At 40.6% G+C, this 20176-nt stretch overlaps 1 protein-coding gene and 1 long non-coding RNA gene across 11 annotated transcripts in view; one reads left to right on the forward strand and one right to left on the reverse strand.

Moving 5' to 3' along the window:
* Window positions 1-20176, reverse strand: part of POU2F1 (POU class 2 homeobox 1) — a 120760-nt gene that overhangs the window by 64165 nt on the left and 36419 nt on the right. The window contains exon 1 of one of the 10 annotated variants that reach the window (XM_085240274.1): window positions 696-1109. The exons of the other annotated variants lie outside the window; for them this stretch is intronic. The gene's annotated coding sequence lies outside the window, so the exon portion shown is untranslated. Of the gene's footprint in view, window positions 1-695; window positions 1110-20176 lie in introns of those variants that run through there. 10 annotated transcript variants of the gene reach the window in all.
* On the forward strand, window positions 3254-19849 carry LOC146545510 (uncharacterized). Its single transcript, XR_014887478.1, has 4 exons — window positions 3254-3333; window positions 6275-6536; window positions 17876-17922; window positions 19594-19849. It is a non-coding gene; the product is annotated as an uncharacterized LOC146545510 (long non-coding RNA).

Raw genomic sequence — 20176 nt, forward strand, 5'->3', positions numbered from 1 at the left:
ACAATATAGTCAAACAAAGCTCACTGTGGAGCACCAAGCCTGTGGTTTTGAACCACCCAATGATAAGCAGAGCCCAGTTGCAGCTGAGAGTGTAACCTGTGGAAGGACTGGGGAAAATGCCACGCTCTATGGAGGAGCCAATCTTCTCTTCCAGACGTGTTCCACAGAGCAACGCTTACTGAAGAACTACATGCTAGATCAAACCGTTTCAGATTGCTTGATTACCACTCAAATCTCATTGACCAAAACAACAAGAATGTTAATGCAAAAAAATTAAGGGGAATTTGGACACTGCAATATTTATTAGCCTGTGTTGTGATCATGAAAAAAGTGTATGATGACCAGTGCCAGTGACTGCAGGGTTGGGCCACGTGCTTCCCGATGTTAATGTGAATTTAAAGATTTTTTTCTTTTTTTTTTTTCCTCCTCTGAGTTAGCTGTGCTTTTCTCCTCATTTTTGAAAGGAACTCAAGCACCACCTCTCCACAGAAGAGTGCACAAGAGAAGGGACTTCTCGATCGTCCGTCACTGACTGGAATTTGTTTCCACGCTTGACCTCTTCTTCTGTTCAGGTTCATATCTCTACTTAACACAAGATGCTCCCCACTATATATTTAACAAGTGATCTACACTTGAAGAAGATGCCAAGAAAAGAATATACACCCAACTGCATGGAGACAACATGTACCAATTACCTTTTCCTAGCACCCTGCTTCTGACTTATTTCTTAGACATTCACGCATCCCATGAAGACTTCTGGGGCACATCACGGTTCCCAGACCTTCCCAAAACCTTGCTCTTCCACCCATGCTTCTGGAGTACATTAAGATAATCCCCTTTCTTCATCGGCAGGGCCTGGACAGACGGTGGGTGACACTTGATAAAGCAGGAGCCACCCAACAGTGGCTGAGCCGAGGCAGCCTGCAGCACGGTGCCAGGTCCACAATGCCGTCCTGTAGATTCTCTCTGCACTGAGCTGCTTGAACACAGGTGCAGCAGCAGAAGCACACAAAGGCAGGAAGTGACCGTTAAAGCAGGCATGTGTAGTGACGGATGACTTGTATCAAGAACAGAATAATAAAGCAGTAAATAAAGGCCAGGGAAGGATAAGCCTGAAGCAGTGTCAGCAAGTGTTCTGCAATACCACTGTGCTGCTCGTCTGCTCTATTGACACTGCACTGACAGCTAACAAGGAAAAAGCAGAAAAGTTTTCTTCCTGTTCCTGACAGTGCCCCAACCAATCTTTCTTAGAAGTATCATCCCCCAACAAGCATACATTGCAACTGTGACTTCCACTGACATGCTAATTTAAATAAGGCCTTTTAAACTGACTTTTCAACTAAGTTTAGCAAACAACAAAAAAAAAGAAAACATAGTACTCTTCAAGTGATCACTCCCTTCTTTGATAATTTTATTATCTTGTATTTTATGTAAATTCTGATGTTTTTGGCCAAAAACACTATTATTCCATCTAGGCCACATTACTGCAACAATTTATGTGGTATGTTTCTGTAGGAGGCCTGAAGACCTAAACAGAAGGGTTTGAGAAGCAACTGAGTAGATCGCCTTGCTTCCAAACCAATGCTATTTTCCTATCCAGGTTCTGCCAACTCATTGGCTATCCTCCTCGTTCTGGATTCTCACACTAAAAGTTAATTAATACCTTGAACCAGTCACACCTGCAGTACTCACATTTAGGCAAAACACCACTGTGAGTTTTCTACAAAAGTCATTATTTTTCCTCCAATGATACCTTAGATCATTTTCAAGATGAGAAAAAAAGAAGAAAACTCTCTCAGTTTCCCACGCAACTACAGACATTTCAGAAGTTCTCTTTGAGAAATTCTGCAATGCTGACGTTGTTGAATTTTTTCTCCACACAGCTCTGTTCATGATTTGCTTCAAAAGTGAAGGAACCAAGGCCACTAAAATGGAGCCAGGTATGACACGGAATCTTCAGTCCAGTGCTGCAGAAGTACTCCTCCTCCTCTTCACTCTTCACATATCCCTCCACCTAAATGTTCCTGCTTTACTGTCTCACCCACCAATTTGTTGCTATTTATGGAGTTCCAGTGATTATAACTCGATACCTTGTTTTTTTTGAAAGAGTATATGATTTCCCTCTGCAGCTTATGCAACTTTTGGTTAGACTTGTTCTTCATCTTCTGTTTCATTCCTTCTGCATCTTTCATTTATTATGGCCAATTCACTGACTGTCAATTCACTCAAGGGGAGGAAGCTGGTAGGGAACTACAGAGACAATGCAGAATTAAAGAGATAAAACAAAGTTATTAGCAGCATTCTTTCACTGAAACACTTCAAGGGGACAAAGCACCTTAACTTTTACACGGGCATACTTCCATACATTAGTAAAACATCATTTATTACACGTCCTCAGTGACAGCTAGGAGATTTCTGCCACTAGGCAGCTCTGTGACAAGTGTGACCTTTGCAAAACTCCTGACATGATTTCTGACAGAACATGGCAAGACTGCTCAATAAACCAACACCACATTTCACTTCTGTATGGTGTACGTGGAACAATACATGGTATTAACCACAACACGTTAGCATACTGCCCTCATTACTGCACTAGTGTCTAGTATATTTCATCCTGAAGATGACTGGACACAAAAGCTTTTATAGTAGTGCATGACTAAGCATTCCACCAAAGCATACTGCAAACACGCAGAGAAAGGCTGCTTTCTATACGTCATGACAGCCAAGATCAGTTGATACAGTTAGCTTTAATTTGACATTATACAGAGCTACCATGTTTTAACTCAAGACATTTCCAAGTCCCTGCTCCACAAAGCAAATTAAACGTAATAAAATTTTTTGTCAAACAGAACTTCAATGTGCTATTAATATTTTTTTTCAAATCGCATACTTCAACAAAAATAAACTGGTATTAACATTGGCACAATCCTCTTAGGATAATTATGGACAGACAGACAGCAGCCTGTTCATAGTTAGAGCAGCAGACCAAGCTCTAATTTTAGCCACCACCTTTGACTTTGGCTAACAAAACTGATTTTATGTGAAAATTGCTAAGTTCATTCCGAAAGCCAAGAGTACTTTTCTGGAAAAGTCAAATAAAATTGGCCTGTTAAAGAATTACAGGTCATTATACAATTGCTATGAACTCAAATTTTAGCCTACATCTAATTTTACTTCTCTCTCCCACTCAAATCATAACTACCCTTTCAAACTTTCCATTGCACAAAGCGTCTTTCAAAATGATCTTGTATACCTTTTTTGAAGACAACTAAGCACAGAGACAGCAAGTCAGGAATGCTAATTCACCTTATCAGTGCAAGACAGGAGATACTCGTAAGTACCTAACATATTCATATAAAGGGATTTGTTTGTGTGTTTAAAATCTCACTTTTGTCCACAGATAATAGCAGCTACAATGGTTTAAGTCATCTTTGGAGTAAGAAAACTGTGGTCATGAGATACTTACAGCACAGTTTGACCATACTGGAAGGGAAAAAAACATAATGGGAGTAGTGGAAGAGACAGAAGAGGCAAAATTAAAGAAATAACCTTATTCAGAAACTGCAGTATTTTCGCTTTAAGGGTATTAAGCTTTCACAAGCAAACTTGGTCTTGCTTGAAACTGATGTCTAATACTATCATCCCAGTGAATGAACGGAACAGTTCTGCCCTTCTCTCACTGCCCACAAGTCACAGCTTACAAGAAAGAATCCATGTTGTATCTACAAGTAAGTTTCACCATGAGTGTTTTCAGAGGCACTGGATGTAAACTTAGCACAGGCTTAATAATTCTACTGTACAGACAGCCTTTTATGTTCAAAACCCCACCTTTGATCCACAAAACATTTTCTTAAAGTCACGGAATATTTGAAGAGCAAGCATTAGATCTTCACATTTTCTGATTTAAGACCTCATGTGTCACCCATGTTTTCAAAGTTTTCATCACCATCACATAATAACTTGAGGATTTTTCTTTAATTTTAATTTTTATATTGAGCACTACATCATAAGCCCTGACTTCAGGAATTAAATTCAAAGGAAAAAAAAAAAAAAAGTAATAAGTCCACAACTTTAACTGCCACACTTTTGAGAACAAGTTTGTGTTACTTCACCAACACGTTGTATTTGCCACAGAGCTGCTGCACAGTTGCACTCTTGAATAGCTGCAGTAGAGTACTCAGTTGCATTCAATTTAACTAAAAATAGCATAAATACGTGCAAGTCATCCTTTGAAACTGCCAAATCCGAGGCGGGGATCTTTAACATTAGAGCTGATGTTCATTCCTGTAATAAACCTGCACATGAAAAGTAGCACTCCAGTGTTATGCAGGCAATTTGTTAGTTAAAAAAAAATCAAACTGCTTTTAAAAAATTAATATTTGAAGGGAGACACCTGTTTGAGGTAGTGTTTTTGTTTCTGTTTTTTTGTGACACAGCTGTGGTCTCACCTCCCCTTAAAATTACCGGTTTGTTGGATTTGAGTTCTTCAGGCTAAAACATTAAAGCCCCAGAGCAGATGCATACTGTTTAATTAGTGAACTTTTCTAATTACTCAATTACAAAATTTTCATGCCTGCCATTGCTATTCAGAACAGTACCGCAGGACACAAAGTAAAGACTGTAATGAAGACTGATGTGAAGTTACATGAACGCGACACAAGGGAGGGCTGAAGAACACCATCTGTAAAATTTCAGAATTTAACAGAGCAAGGGAAAAAAAAAAAAAAAAAAAGCAATCTAAGGGCACAGATCTGCACTACAGCAGTACTGAAACTGAAAAAAACGGCCTTGAAAGCTCACAGACCTTTATGGGAGGCTGCGATCAGGCTGTGTGGCAACTGGCACACAGAGGAACCTCCCTTACACGGATGGGCAGCCCACACTTCCACCTAAACCCCGAGGCTCACACCAGCAGCTATAGCACACCTTGAAGCAGTCATTTCTACCGGCTGCATACTGGGAGGGCATTCATGGGAACACGCCTTCCACACGTGAGGTGGCTACTGAAAGTGTGCATGCATTTGAATGGATGATGCAGTTGCAGCTTGTTCTGTATTGGGGCATCCTCAGCATTTTGCCCCTAGCTCTCTTCACACACATCGAACAAGGAAGATAGCGTACAGACTGTAAACTTCAAGTTATTCCAATACACATTAAAAATACAAAGCATTTGAGTAATTTAACTATTCATAAATCATAAGTAATTTGTCTGACAAAGTATGAACACTGGTTAAGCCGTGCTCAACTACTGGCTGCAATATTTGCCTTAGCAGCTGTATGACTCGTTACATCTCTGAAATACCACTGTGTGTGCATTCCAAAGCATTACATTTGCCTCCCCATGTCCACCCACATAACAAGAACAGGTGCTCAGAACTAAATAGCATTATTTTAAAACTCACCTGGTAAATCAAAATAAAAAGCATTTTACAAACATGCCTGTTTCTGTTCCCCGCTTTGACAAAGAGGTAATAACTAGTCTAGCTTGATGAACAGGGGCTCTACAAAGAATAAACTAATTCAACATATAACTTAACCATACAATTCAGCTCAATTCAAATCTCAGAGACTCCACACTGCCTGTCATTAAATGCACTACAGCTCACTCTCAAAATACATACATCAAAGTCACCAACTTGAGTTTATTATGATTGCTGCTGGAGCCAAGTGGATACATCAAAATCTGCACAGGTGGTATTTAGCTCTAGCCATCATTCTGAGTGTTTGTCAAACAAATTAATAGAGAAAAAAAGCCCATGCAAAACAGATCATGATAGGAACTGAAGCTACTCTGTAGTTACCACCATCCTTTGCAGAATCTGATTCTGATCTCTTCCGTAATAACTACCTCCAATCTGCAGAAGGATATTGCTTTACTGCCCCCAGCACACTGATCCAGACACTATTAACACCTGTAGGAACTACAAGATATGTCATGAGAATGCCTCTTTCTGAAGCTTAAATTATTTGATCTTAAAGAGGAAAAGGCCACATTCCAGACAAGCGGCTTTGTCTGTTACAAATGGAACAATGATTGCCAGATGTGAGGTCTGAAGGAAGCAGTAGTTACACACTCTCCATCCACCCGCACACCCACCAGGCAGCTATCATTTTGGCTCGTCGGAGCTAGCGTAAGATTGCATTTGCTATCAATCAAAAAAAAAAAAAAAATTACTGGGCAGCTGGGTCTTTAATTTATAATTTAGGAACAGCAGGTTGTAAAAACCTCACCTTCACTACACATACTGAGTATTATCTACATTTGTTCTTCCAGGAAACGTTCCCGAGCACGCTTGTGTCAGTTTTAGCAGCTACGCTATGCTGAAGCAGACAAGGCACTGATTGGCTTTTCCAGGAAACAACCACAAGGGCTGCTTTACCAGCAGTAAAGCTGAAGGGCATGCGGTATCACCACCACCTGCGGCTGTGATTGCAGAGCATTTGCTGGGAAGACATGCACGTTTTGTGTACATGCAGGTGGATACACGCCACTGAAGACAGGAATGGGTTATTTTTTAGAGCAAGCTGCAGCACAGGTAAGTCTTCTCACACTGCCCCAGTTTCTGTAACCTATTTTGATTGGAAGCATCACACTGACAGAGTCCTTTCACAGGAGATTGGTTATTTAGTCCTGAGTCACAGGGTAAAAGAAATCAACCGATCAACAAAAAACGTTATAATCATATCCAGAAGACTTTAACTCTTACTCACCAATTCCTCACTAAAATAGACTCCATACATGCATCTCACTGTTTTGACAGGAAAACCAAACGTGAGAAATCAGACATTTAACTCCATAGGACCACATCAATCACTGCTATAGCTGTGGGTAACAAGTGCTTAAGTCAGCAAAAGGCAGTGCTCCTCCCAGAGAGGCAGCCCCCAGCCCCAACACCCTGCTGTACCTCCTGCACTGCCACCTGGGGAACTGAGCTGGGTTAGTGCTAATGTGACCAGTTAGAAAATACACGGCTCAGTTATCTGATCCACCAGCAGAAAGGTTTCCCCCGCTGAAGCATCAAGGCAGCACAGAGGCGGAGAAAATAGGGAGTGCTGGCAAGAAGCTGACAAGAAAAAGGAGCAACAGTTACAATCATACCAGTCAGTCCTTTTAGCATAGATCTGTCTTGCAATGATAAACCCCAAATTTAAGAAATTGCTCTGAAGAATTTGGAAGAAGGTACTAATAACCCTATAATATCATAGCAGGCTAAATGATAGAAAATAAAAATTATACCGTATTAATGCCTTAATAATGTACAAACTAAGATGCTGCCTGACACGATCACTACAGACTGAGAACCTGAACCTTCAAGGGAAAAAGGGAAAGAGCTGATCTGTGCTGATGTCATCTGCTATTAACATTCAGGTTATTTCCACCTCTCCCCTCCCAAGAATTCAGATTCACATTTCTCAAAGCTTCTAAGCCCACTGTTCTGAAAACAGCTCAAATATTCCAGTAAGACATTCCTGCAGCAAGGTGCTAGGGTGTTTTGTCAGCCCTGCGGTATGAGGGCAACGGTAGGTGAAAAGCACAAAGAGCAGTCAGCATACAGCACTGTTATAATCACTTTTGTCCAGTCTTAGTCAATAGGTAAGTTAATGTAGCAAGAAAGAAGCAAAGTACTTATGTGCCAGGATGCCATAATCCACAAAAATCCAGCCTCAAACAGTCTGAAAGCTGCTAGCTGACCACTGCTTCTGACTTGAATGAAAATTGTTCCACAGCCTTCTTAGGAAGTTCTCACAGTCATCACTGGAAAAAGAGCAATTTCAGTGTTCAGAAAAAAAAAAAAAAAATCAGGCTAAGCTCTGCAGCAACACTCTACATTGCACTGACATTTTAATATTGCACTGAGTTGCAGTAACACACTGCATGACCTGTGTTCCATACCGCCTTCACAAACCTTCACTGCAACACAAATTACTATATAGGCAAAGAAAGTTGGCAAATTCACTGGGATTAAACTAAATTAAAGGGAATAACACCAAAAGGCCCCTGTGACGTTGCGTTTCTAATAAGCCTCACCACGCTAACAAAACACACGAACGGCTGCAAAATTCAGAACCCTGCACTGGTCCACAGGAACCATGAATAAGAGCAGCCTCCCGCCCCATGTGACAGCCTCAAAATGACAAGCCCCTTCTGCCTGCCTACTACTCCTCTTTTCTTCTGAATTTTCCCCAACTTAAATTGAATGCAAATAAGCCAGGTGTGGTCCCCAGAGTAGTAATCTCCAGACAGTCCCCACCGAGTTCCCATAGCAACTTGCACAGCTGGCCACTGGAAAGAAGTTGTATCTGCTTCATATTGGCCACAGAGTTTAAACACTCAGTGAATGAAACATCAATTACGGCATCTCCTAAAGGAAACATCTACTAAAAAGCACATCCATTTTGCCTTCATTAATACAGAAAAATAAAAGCATGGATATGCTCTTAGTCTAGCAGCCACTCAGCACGTAAAATGAAGTTGTTATTTACAGAACAGGAGCAATGTTTGAAAGGAAACAGCTTTTCTCTTTTTCTGCAATGCACTGAAGTTTAACCAACACTTGGAAAATGCCTATCATCCAGTAAATTATAATCAAGAAAAACTGAACTGAAAGGAAATAGAATTCCAAATACAAATCCTTCTGGTCAGTACATATCTTCCACAAAACAGCATCTCTTACAAGTACTTCTTAGTATTTCTGATTTTAACTCTATTCTGCCTCAGCTTTCCAAGTCTCAGTCTAAAGATGGAGTTACCTTGTAATCTGCAAAAAAAAAGTGTACAACTTTTAAGTAATCTACTATATTCCTTACCTATAAACTTGTATCCTTAGGACAAAGGGGAGTGGTTTTAAACTGAGACAGAAGAGGCTTAGATTAGATACTAGAAGGAAGTTTTTCACTCAGAGGGTGGTGACACACTGGAACAGGTTGCCCAAGGAGGCTGTGGATGCCCCATCCCTGGAGGCATTCAAGGCCAGGCTGGATGTGGCTCTGGGCAGCCTGGTCTGGTTGTTGCTGACCCTGCACATAGCAGGGGGTTGAAACTCAATGATCACTGTGGTCCTTTTCAACCCAGGCCATTCCATGATCCTATGGTACTACTATCTACTCATTTCCCGTTTCTGTACCCTGTAAGCACAACTTACCGCTTCCACCTGCACTCAAGCCCACAACTCCGCTCCCACATATCCTCCCTATCCCCTCCCAGATCTGCTGGTCAAACAACAGGTAGAAGGCTAAGTGCCTGATCTGAGCTGCAGATGGGCAGGCAAGGACCGAGCTTCCTCTCCTCTTCCACACAACCACAAAAAAGAACAACTCTCTGCCACTGTCATTTCAAGTGACAAGAGACCTACAGGCTTAGGCAAAAAGCTGATGCCTCACTAGGACTGCAAGAACACGGTGCACAGAATCACAGAAAGGTTTGGGTTAGAAGGGACCTCAAAGCCCATCCAGCTCCAAGCCCCTGCCATGGGCAGGGCTGTCCCCCACTGGATCAGGATGCCCATGGCCTAATCCAACCCAGTCTTGAACTTCCCAGCTTCCTTCTTCCCATAAATTACAGCTCAAACTTTCTGGGCCAGACGATGTATCTGAATACCAACTCCCACTTAATCTGTTCAACATTTTTTTGAGCCTACGTAAACTTTTAGGAGTCATCCCACGGCAATAAGATAAATACATAAATTTTAAATACATATTTAAAAACTTGATGTTTTTTAACTTATTGTGAATGTCATCTTCTGTAGCACTACCTCATTTCGTCCAGCTCTTGCACAAAAAGAGACGGTGAATCATGTGTCTCTATTCACCCTTCCATGAGGCTTCACTGACTTCTGTCATAGCTATATCTTTTTTGGGATGACAATTGTTAGCCTACACAGATGTTGATAAAAGTGTGATTGGCTTATATACAGCGGTCTCCAAAGCTCATTTTTTACATCTTTTAAATGCGGGGAAAGAAGAGCTGCACATTACAAAGCACACAGGACAAAGAAGTACTAATATAGACTTCAGCACAATGCTGTTTTTTCTTATTTTGCTCTGCACTCTGTTAAGTCCAAGTGTTGAATTTGCTTTGACTACTGCTGAGCACAAAAATACAGCAGATATTTCCATGAAAAAATTGTCACATGAAAGATCTGGCATTTGGAGTGCATGCACGCCTATCCTACTCTACATAAAATTAGGACCTTATCTCTGTCTTTTTCTCCACTTTCACGAACACTACAGGAGCTTGGTATCATTAAATATCACCACTTGTTTAATTTGGTTTCAATTTGACAGCTTCTTATGAGGGTGAGGGGAAAGAACAGTTAGACAAAAATGGCGCAATCTCTTTTCCTTAAGAAATCTGGCTAAATATAAAAATAACAGTATGATCCTTATTTCTTTCTGAAGAGCAGGCTACCGATAGAAATAGTATCAGTCATTTCCATTTGTGCTGACTTCTAAATACCTGTCCTTGTACCTGGCTAACTCTTCTATCTTCAATTGATCTCCGCTTTTCAAGAAGAGCGAGCCAAGCTTACCCAGGAACATTCAGCATGTAATTATGCAAGAGGTCACCATTATGCCAGCTGTTTCATACTAGAATAGACATTTATGTATAAAAGGGAACAGTATAGTGTGCATACCAGAATTTAGCTATACATTTTATTCACCCATCGATATACTTACGATATCGTGGATTTGCGAACTTCATCTGTTACCCCACCTGTGGGAACTACCCTTAATCCAAACTTGAAAGGTGCTCATTTGCTTAAGTAGTTTTAGTCTTCTTCTCTACCTTCTCTGAATTCCTTTCCGAATTTATTTCCAGACTAATCAGCAGCACTTCAAAGAAACAGCTGAGCTGGTGGCATTAAAATGACCAGGAAAACACACAAAGCTTTAACAGGGTGCTACCGCTGAGCAAGTGAAACATGCCATTTAGTGTTAAAAATGATGACTGCAAGCCCACTCGATTGAAAATAAATAAATAAATAAAACACAATTCATTAGGGAAAAGGAAAAAAAGGCTCGTATTTGTATTTCCCTATAGGCATGGCATAGTTTGCACTATTTTAACAGATCCTCTCAGGTTTAAAAAAAAAAAAAAAAAAAAAGAGGCAAAGAATGGAAAACTCAATTGAAAACTGATCTGCATTGCAAACAATAGGTAAGCACAATTTACAGATAAAACTGAGATGGACATACAGAAAATTCAACAAGAGCAAGTGTCGGGCACTGCACTTTTGGCCACAAGAACCCCAGCGATACTACAGGTTTAGGGCAGTGGCTAGAAGACTGTGTGGAAGAAACGGACCCTGGGATGTTGGTCAACACTTGGCTGAAGTTGGCCAGCAGGAGCAAGGAAGTGATCATCCCTCTGTACTCAGCACTGGTGAGGCTGCATCTCAGGTACTTACATTCAGTTTTGGGCCCCTCACTACATGAAAGCACCTGGAGCGTGTCCAGAGAAGGATAAAAAGCTGGTGAGGGGTCTGGAGCATAAGTCTTATGGGGAGTGGCTGAGAGAGCTGGGAGAAGGCTCAGGAGAGACCTTGTTACTCTCTCTACAACTGACTGAAAGGGGGATGTGGTGAGGTAGAGTTTGGCCACTGTCCCCGTGCAACTAGCAATGCGACGAGAGGGAATGGCTTCAAGTTGTGCCAGGGGAGGTTCAGGTTGGATATTAGGAAACATTCCTAAAGAGTGGTCAAGCACTTGAACAGAATGCCCAAGGAGGTGGTGGATTCACTTCTCCTGGAGGTGTTCAGCAAACATTTAGTAGTAGCACTGAGGGGCACGGATGGTGGAAAAATACTGGTGGTAGGTGGAAGTTGGACTAGATGATCTTGGAGGTCTTTTCCAACCTCAGTGACCCTATGCTTCTATGGTATAAGCTGGAATTTGAGAAACTAAAAATTCAAGTGACTCTATATTGGAAGTGGACATGTCATTTTGAAAGAATTTCAGGTATAGCACCAGCTAACACTGGTATAACAAAAATATTTAATGTCAAGTATTAAGGAGGAGATTCTCCAAATGAAGTTGCAAATATGCCCACAAATATATACACAATCTCGCTGAGATGCATCACTTAAACCAGAAGTTAATCAGGTTGTGACAGCTTCAAAAATACAGAATTTAAAGGACATATCATTCTGTCCTCTACATTTCTTACTCCTGCCGCAGGTTTCTATTCATGACAATTGATGCATGCTGAGGATAAACTTCCAATGATTACAGCATTGTTTAGCCAGATCAGCACTAGCTCAACGCACGTAACTTCTTACAGGGCATAAGGGAGGGGGTAGGTGGGGGTAAGAAGGTAAGAAGGAATGAGGGTTAAAGATATCAGAAGAGTCTTGAAGACAAGCTGATGGAACATATGAAAGATACCATACTGACTAAAACATTCTAAGAGATGGAGCTTTCCATTTCCTTAGCTTTACATAGTTGCTTGATGTTTCTTTTTATAAATACAAGGCACGCTTGAAAACTAAAGTTACCCAGCATCAGTTTCCAGCTGGATTTTGTTACATACCTTTGACTTCCTCATAATTAAGTCCCTTTATGTACTGTGAGCAAGTCACTGTTTACTTAGTCTAACTTGGTTTATCAAAGATTCTGAATTTTAAATTCAGTTTAACAGGCTTTTTTTCCACCTGAGTTCTTCACAACTCTTCTCAGAAAAACATTCATTTTTGTTACCAACTTTCCTAATATCACAAACCTCCTAGTACTACCACATGGTAGTACATGTACATGGTACACCAGTCTCAACAGCACTTATACTTCAAGAATTATATATTTGTTATCATAGCTGCAAGTCTTACTGCAAAAGCCATTTCCAGATTGTAATTTATCACAACTCAATTCATTTTTAGAGTCCCTGTGCTCCAGAGGGCAGGCTCTTCTAAAGGGGAAATCCAAATGTCTTTTACTATACATTTAATAGATAGTGTTCTGGCTAAATTGGCTAATTTCCCAGAAAGACTGGTGAATCTTAGATCTTTGCATCCTCTGAAAACTTCCTTCTTTCCATACTTACTCCTGATCACTGACAGATACTGAAGAATACTTGCTGAAAGACACAGCTAGTAGACATTGACTCTCCATTAACAACTACATTGAGATTTTTCAGTTATCCTGTCCTTAATCCCTTTAGTGTGTGCTACTATTGATTTTGTATCACTTTAATTTGGTAATCAATAAAGCAAGCCACTCTAAATCAAATATATTATAAAAGAGTGTATTTCATCAATACAATTACAAAACAAAGCTTTAATCTTAACAAGAAATGAAAAAGCTTACAGCAAATTCATCTGACAAGGCCTTCTCTCCTACCCCAGAAAATCATATAAATTGATATGAGATTATTTTTATTGACCAAAAATTATCTCGTCACTCAAATAAGTGAAACTGGCCTCTAGTTTTGAAATGAACCTATACATTTTTCATTTTTCACATTATTGACCTGCTCATTTTTCCTATCACCTCTCTGCAGCTTCTTTGGCCATTTAAGATTTACTGAAATGTAACATCAACAAATAACAGAGATTTCTTTCCAGTTATTGTAAATTACTAAATGCAAACTGACTCACGGTGCAGATTTTAGAAATCCAGCTCATACATAACTTCAAACGTCCCTTTCCCTCCCTATACTATATTTTATCTCGGCTTTTAGGAAACACTTTAGACGCTCAGAAGCAGATGAGTATCCAATGAGGTTCAAACACTGCACTGACCCCGAGGTTAGTTAGGAGCCTGTACGACTCTCTTCTCATCAGCAAACAAGATAGCTTACAGTCATGCCAGATGAAATCAGTAAGCTTAACAGAGAGGGGAGGGAACTTCTTCAGAAAATAGGCTAAGAAGTGTGCAAACTTTCTGCTACATTAGGATGTAGGCTCACTCCTGCACTCTTCAGAAAATACCTGCAGACAACAGCTCCAAAGGCTGGTCAGTAAACTAACATCTTGCTGCTACCAGAATGGGGGGAGGGGAGGGTATAAAACTCACTATTGCCCTTTGTTGTTGTTACTCTTTGGTTGGATTGCTCTGGTCTTATCAGTCCATAGAAGCGTTTAACTAGCACAGGAACTTGCTAAGATAAAAGTAGAGAGTGGGTGGGGGCAGGGAGAAAGAAGAGAGAGCTGCTATGGCAGTTGGCTTTGCCACAAAATAGCTTGAAAAAGGTAAACTATTGTAGCACCATATGATTACATCAGACAATGTGTTCCAGACCGCGCTGGTACTCCTTACTTGTTAACTGGGACATAACCATTTCAGAGAGCAAACACAGGCTGCTGTCTTAGAAGGAAGGCAGTTAACAAAGTGAGAAAGCTATAACTTGGCTTGGACTCTTGGTCTCTCAAGCTAACAGAAAGATAACTGAAGACTTCAGTTGGACTCCTCTGCTTCGTTAACAGGAAAAAGGGAACACAGAATAATTAAGGTTGAAAAAAGACCTCCAAAATCATCTAGTCCAACTGCCCATCTACCACCAAAAGTGCCCACTGAACCATGTTCATAAGTGCCACATCTAAATGTTTCCTGAACGTCTCCTGGGACAGTGATTCCATCACCTCCCCAGGCAGCCAATTCCAATGCCTGACCTCTATTTTGCAGAAATTCTTCCTAATATCCATCCTGAACCTTCCTTGGCACAGGTTGAAACTACTGCCCCTCATCCTATCACAGTTACCTGGGAGAAGAGGCTGAGCTCCACCTCACCACAGCCTCCTTTCAGGCAGTTGCAGAGAGTGATGAGATCACCCCTGAGCTTCCTCTCTTCTCCAGACTTAACAGTCCCAGTTTCCCCAGCCACTCCCCATAACACTTATGCTCCAGACCCCTCATCAGCCTTTTAGCCCTTCTCAGAACACACTCCAGGGTATTGATGTCTTTCATGTGGTGAGGGGCCCAAAACTGAACGCAGTATTCAAGGTGCGGCATCACCAGAGCTGAGTACAAGTAGAAATCACCCCCCTGCTGCTGTTGGCTACAGTATTTCTGATAGAAACCAGGATGCCATTGGCATTTTTGGCCACTTTGACACACTGCTGTCTCTTGTTGATACCAAGTAGCAGAGGGACAACTTAAATGAGCCTTCTCTGATTTTGGTCATTTTTATGTTATTAAAGATATCAGCTATCAGTACTTGTATACCTCACTGAGCTCTTCAGCTCTCAGCAACCATTTGCCTGCAATAGTCAACAACTAGACTCCACGATCTGAAAGCTCCTTCAATTTCCCTCACAATTCCTCTTTCAATTTTTACTTCATGGTGTGCATTGGAACCTTACAACATTACTTCAGCTTACAGCTAATCTGTCCTACCCGCCCAATAAATCAGTTTGACTATGCAAGTCTCCTATTTGCTTGTTCTGCCTCATTACAGTACATACACATCATATTAAGAGCCCCTCTGATTGGAGGTTAGTTCACCTCCCTGGTTTCTAATACCGATCTTCAGTTTAAGATATTAACCACACCTGAAATCAGAAGTGCGTTCACTTCTATTTTCACCCACTATTGGAGCTGTGCTGTTAAAATTCCTTAAGTGATGACATTAATATCACTGACCTCCCCACCATTGATTTTGCCTTTCATGTGCTCTTCCTCACAATTTTCATCATACACCACTGCCATAAGCAATCACCCTTGCTATTTCTTCCTCAGGTTTCTAGTCCTACTTTGATTACAGCAGACCCTATCCTTTCTCCAGAAGCTCTCTTGTCTGGAAAGAAATCTTGTGTATAGCTAAATTTAAACTTGGCTTCCTGAGCAATCTTTCCAGCTATACATTCACATTCAAATCAACAGGTAACACCTGGTAAAACGGACATAAAAATTGTTGTGAAAAAGCAATTTGCCTAAAACTTGCCTGATGAATACTAGGTACAAGAAACCTCACAGCAGACACCCATGGAATAGCCTACTTATTAGAGAAGTTTCTTCCTAATCCCCTTTAGTTAGCACTTTATTTGTTCCCTGTTGTATAATGGTTTTTCAATTCCTTACAAAGGCTTTACAAAGCTTTCATTTAACCTAACATAATGTACTGTAAATGAATAATCCCCTTTTTTTCCTGATCCTGTTAATCTTTTGGCCTCAGCTACATATCACAGCAGTGAGATGCAAATGTTAATTATGCAAGAAGTATAAGATCTGTATTTTGATTTCCATCTGTCCAATACAAGTCCAGCACAAGAGGCAGATAACTGAGTGCTTTCCTATCACCATGGGAACACAATTGCCAGGACCACACCAAGAACAACATCTCACACTGACTCCCAGAAGCCCCAGTCAAGTACCTTCTACCCATTAGAGCCTCTTTTATGCCTTTTGTTGACTCATACTTTTCACAAATTCCTGATTATTCTCACTGTACCTCACTCTTCATGAGGACTGAAGAAACATCATCTTATTTGCAGTCGAGGCTCTGTAGTTCAGGAGAGAAAATTTCTGGCTGTTTAAAAAATTACTGGATGAGATCTCCTGAGAGACTGTCCTTAGGGACATGGGAACAAAGCAGAACTGGCAGCTCTTCAAGGACACCTTTCTGAGAGCACAAGAGCTCTCCATCCCCCAGAATAAGAAATCAAGCAAAGGAGGCAAGATACCAGCATGGCTAAGCAAAGACCTGCCAGTAGAAGTGAGAGAAAAGAAAGAAAGGCACAAGCAGAGGAAGCAGGGATAGGTGGTCTGGGAAGAACACAGTGATGCCATCCGGACATGCAGAGACAGTACAGGGAAAGCCAAGGCACATATGGAATTGAACTTGGTGAGGGATGAGAAAAATATCGTGAAGGGATTCCATTGGTACATTGGTCAGAAAAAAACAGGCAAAGGAGAGCGTATCCCCTCTGATAAATGAGAAGAGGGAGGAAGTCTAAGGGTCAGACAACTTGCATCCCAGGGTCGTGAAGGAACTGGCTGATGGTTGCCAAGCCACTCTCTATCATATTTGAAAAGTCATGGCTGTCAAGTGAAGACCTCCAGGTGACCGGGAAAAGGGAAACATCACTTCCCTTTTTTAGAAAGGGAGAAAGGAAGACAATTACAGAATCGTCTGAGTTGGAAGGGACCTTTAAAGGTCATCTAACCCAATTCCCCTGCAATGATCAGGGACATCTACAGTTACATCTACAGGGTACTCAGAGCTCTGAATGCTTCCAGGGATGGAACATTCACCACCTCTCTGGGCAATTTGTGTTATTCTAACTTATGTAGTGTTTCCCTTTTGACAGCATTATGGACGCAAATTACTCCATCTACTGAATTCATATGAACATGGAAGGAGCTGAAATATTTTATTGATGTGTTAGTGCAGACAACCTTAATTAACAAAGCTGTAGTTGCACCACTCTACCTCCTTTTTTCCCCATACCATCTTTGGAGTTATATCAGCACTCAACTGACAGTTTCTTTATGCTCAGTCCCCTAACCTGGATGTCTACGGCATCAGGGCAATGCAGAAGAACAAATTCTACTTATGCTGGGGACTGGACAAAAACAATCTAGTTTGCTTTAATTGTTGCTTAAACCATAGTCTCACAATATATTTAGATTTTATAACCAATTCCATCTAATGGTTGTCTATCACTGAAACAAAGTCCTCATTTTCTTTCCTTGCCCCAGACAAAACACAACAGATAGCTCTACTTCTCCCCTCATGGTGGCCTTGGAGCTCATCAAAAACAGTCACAAGGATAGAGACTATATAATGAAAGAGTAAACAGACAAGAAGTGGTCTGTCCTTTCAGTGGCATCAAACTTAGTCATAGGAGATGTGGAATTCAGGTGGAGTTTGTAGCCTCTTTTCATAGGTGGTAAACCATCAACATTACAAAATTACATTTCTATGTTCTGTTCACTTTCACAGAGAGATTCCAGAGGGGCATATAATGGTAGAAGACATTCCAACAACAGGTGAGAAAAAAGAGACCACGAGGCCAGAGCAAGGACTAAAGGTAGACAGTATTCCCCATTTTAGCTTCAGAGAGCTGTTATGCTGACTTATCTACATGTGAAACCACAGCTTCAGTAGATTCCTCTTCCTGAAACAGCAGTGCCAAGAATGACATTCTAATCAGATATACATATGTAGGTGTCACTCAAGTCACCTTCTCATACCAGTTCAGCTTAGCTGATGCTGGTAGTCAATTGCTACATTCTTCAGTATCTTAGCAGTTGTTCATTATAAAGTGAGGTTTCCTCTTACGTAAAGCATTAGAGTGATATCACTCCCAAGTCTAACACTTCAAAACACACTCGCACTTATGTTTTCAACTTCATTCAAATAGAAGACAACGTGCAAAATCCAATGTATCAAACAACGCCAAGAGAAAGCCACAGCAGAAGTTGCCGCAGCATTAACACATTTTCTAAACTGACTGAAGCCAGCTGAAGTAATGCTCATTTTTTAGAATTACTAGCTAGGTCTTACTGATAAAGAGTTGAACGATAAACATGTTTAAAATTAGCTGATATACTGTTATGATTTAAAAAAACCAACCACCCACAAAAGGTTGAGTTTTGTCAACTCTTTCCATCAACAGAGAATGAAAAGACATCCTTGAACTTCTCATTTTTCTTTGGGGTGATTCTACTTTCTGCACCATGGTAGCAAGGAACAAAACAAAGTCCAAACTACGCATATATCTGTCTTGGGTTGAACTAAGATCTGATGTGTAATATTCTAATGGAGAAAAGAAACAGCAAAGCACTGCTCCATTTCAGAATTTTCCTTAAGTAGTCAGCCTTTTTATATACCATCTTTTTTCAGAACAAAAGCTTTCAAGAAAACGTAGGCAGCTAAACACTGTTTTCACATTTTGGTAAAAAGATGTGGAGAACTTTTTCTACCCAGTGAAACAAAGCAGGACAGAAGTGCTATGAAAACACAGCCAGTGGTAATATAATTCAGTGGACAAAAGTTCTTTTCCAACGTGTTTGCATCTTGCAGCTGTTTTTTTCTAACTAGATTATAACTCCCCTTTTGATATCAGACTCCACCTACAAAAAAGCTGTTCTGCATGACCTCATTTCCAGAAAAGCTCAAAAAAGGTTGCATCACCCCAGTACAAGAATTCATGCAGCAGAGAAGCCATCCTTTGGCAAGCGTTTCTTTTGGCAACCATGTCTTCCAAAACAAATTCCATGCCCCTGCACTTGTTTCCTTTCCTGTTCTACTCCCTCAGTTGGCTTGTAGAGCCTCCCAAGGACAAGATTAAAGAATTGATCTAATTAAAAGTAACTGTACTTTTCACCATATGAAACAATTGTCTAACTGCAAGGTTAGATGCTAGGATATTAGGTACAGGTTAGGGAAAAGTTCTCAGAAAGAGTGGTGAGGCATTGGTACAGGCTGCCCAGGGAGGTGGTAGTCACAGTCCCTGAAGGTGTTCAAGAAATGCACAGATGTAGCACTGAGGGACATGACTGTGATGGGTTGATAGTTGGACTAGCTGATCTTAAAGGTCTTTTCCAGCCTTAATGATTCTTTGATTTTAAAGGCATGTTTATACAGGTCTCTTTCCTGCATACATTTATTTATTTTTCAAATATTTGATAAGATTTTTGAATTCTTCTTTTTCACAGGAGCAGTAGCAGAGTTTTTATTTGACAACCTGCTAGGGAATACCTAAGAACCTAGTCATATCCTTGAGACTTCCATGCCTCTGTCAAACGTGACCAAATGGACAACAGGTAGAGCAACAGCCAGCACGATCAAATAATCTCCCATTTCTTTGGAAGTCAGACAAATGTACACCTATCCCAAAAGTACTGTCAAACAGTGGTTTAATAGCTCACAGGCTTTTAGTATCATATCCAAATTAGAAGTTTTATGCAGGTTAACAATAAAAATACATTCCCAAAGAAAATAAATACAATCTTCTGTCAGCAGATGTTTTTTTCATGCCACATGGAAAACAGATAAAGGTACAACTGCTCTCTTCTTGAATCTATTTTTCTTCTCTCCCACTCCATAATATGCTGTGTGTCTATGCTATACTTTCTCATCTTCAACCTGTGAATGGGTCATTCTTTTAAAATCTATCTTGTTATCCTCACACATACACAGTATACCAAGCCTAAAGTGTAAGAAAAAAATTCTAGGACTCAAAGTAGGTGCAAAGAATGCAAACGTTTGAAATAAGGACTGAAACAGTACATCCTCTAG

This window comes from Meleagris gallopavo, chromosome 1 (assembly GCF_905368555.1).
Source record: "Meleagris gallopavo chromosome 1, MGAL_WU_HG_1.1, whole genome shotgun sequence".
Lineage (NCBI taxonomy): Eukaryota > Metazoa > Chordata > Aves > Galliformes > Phasianidae > Meleagris > Meleagris gallopavo.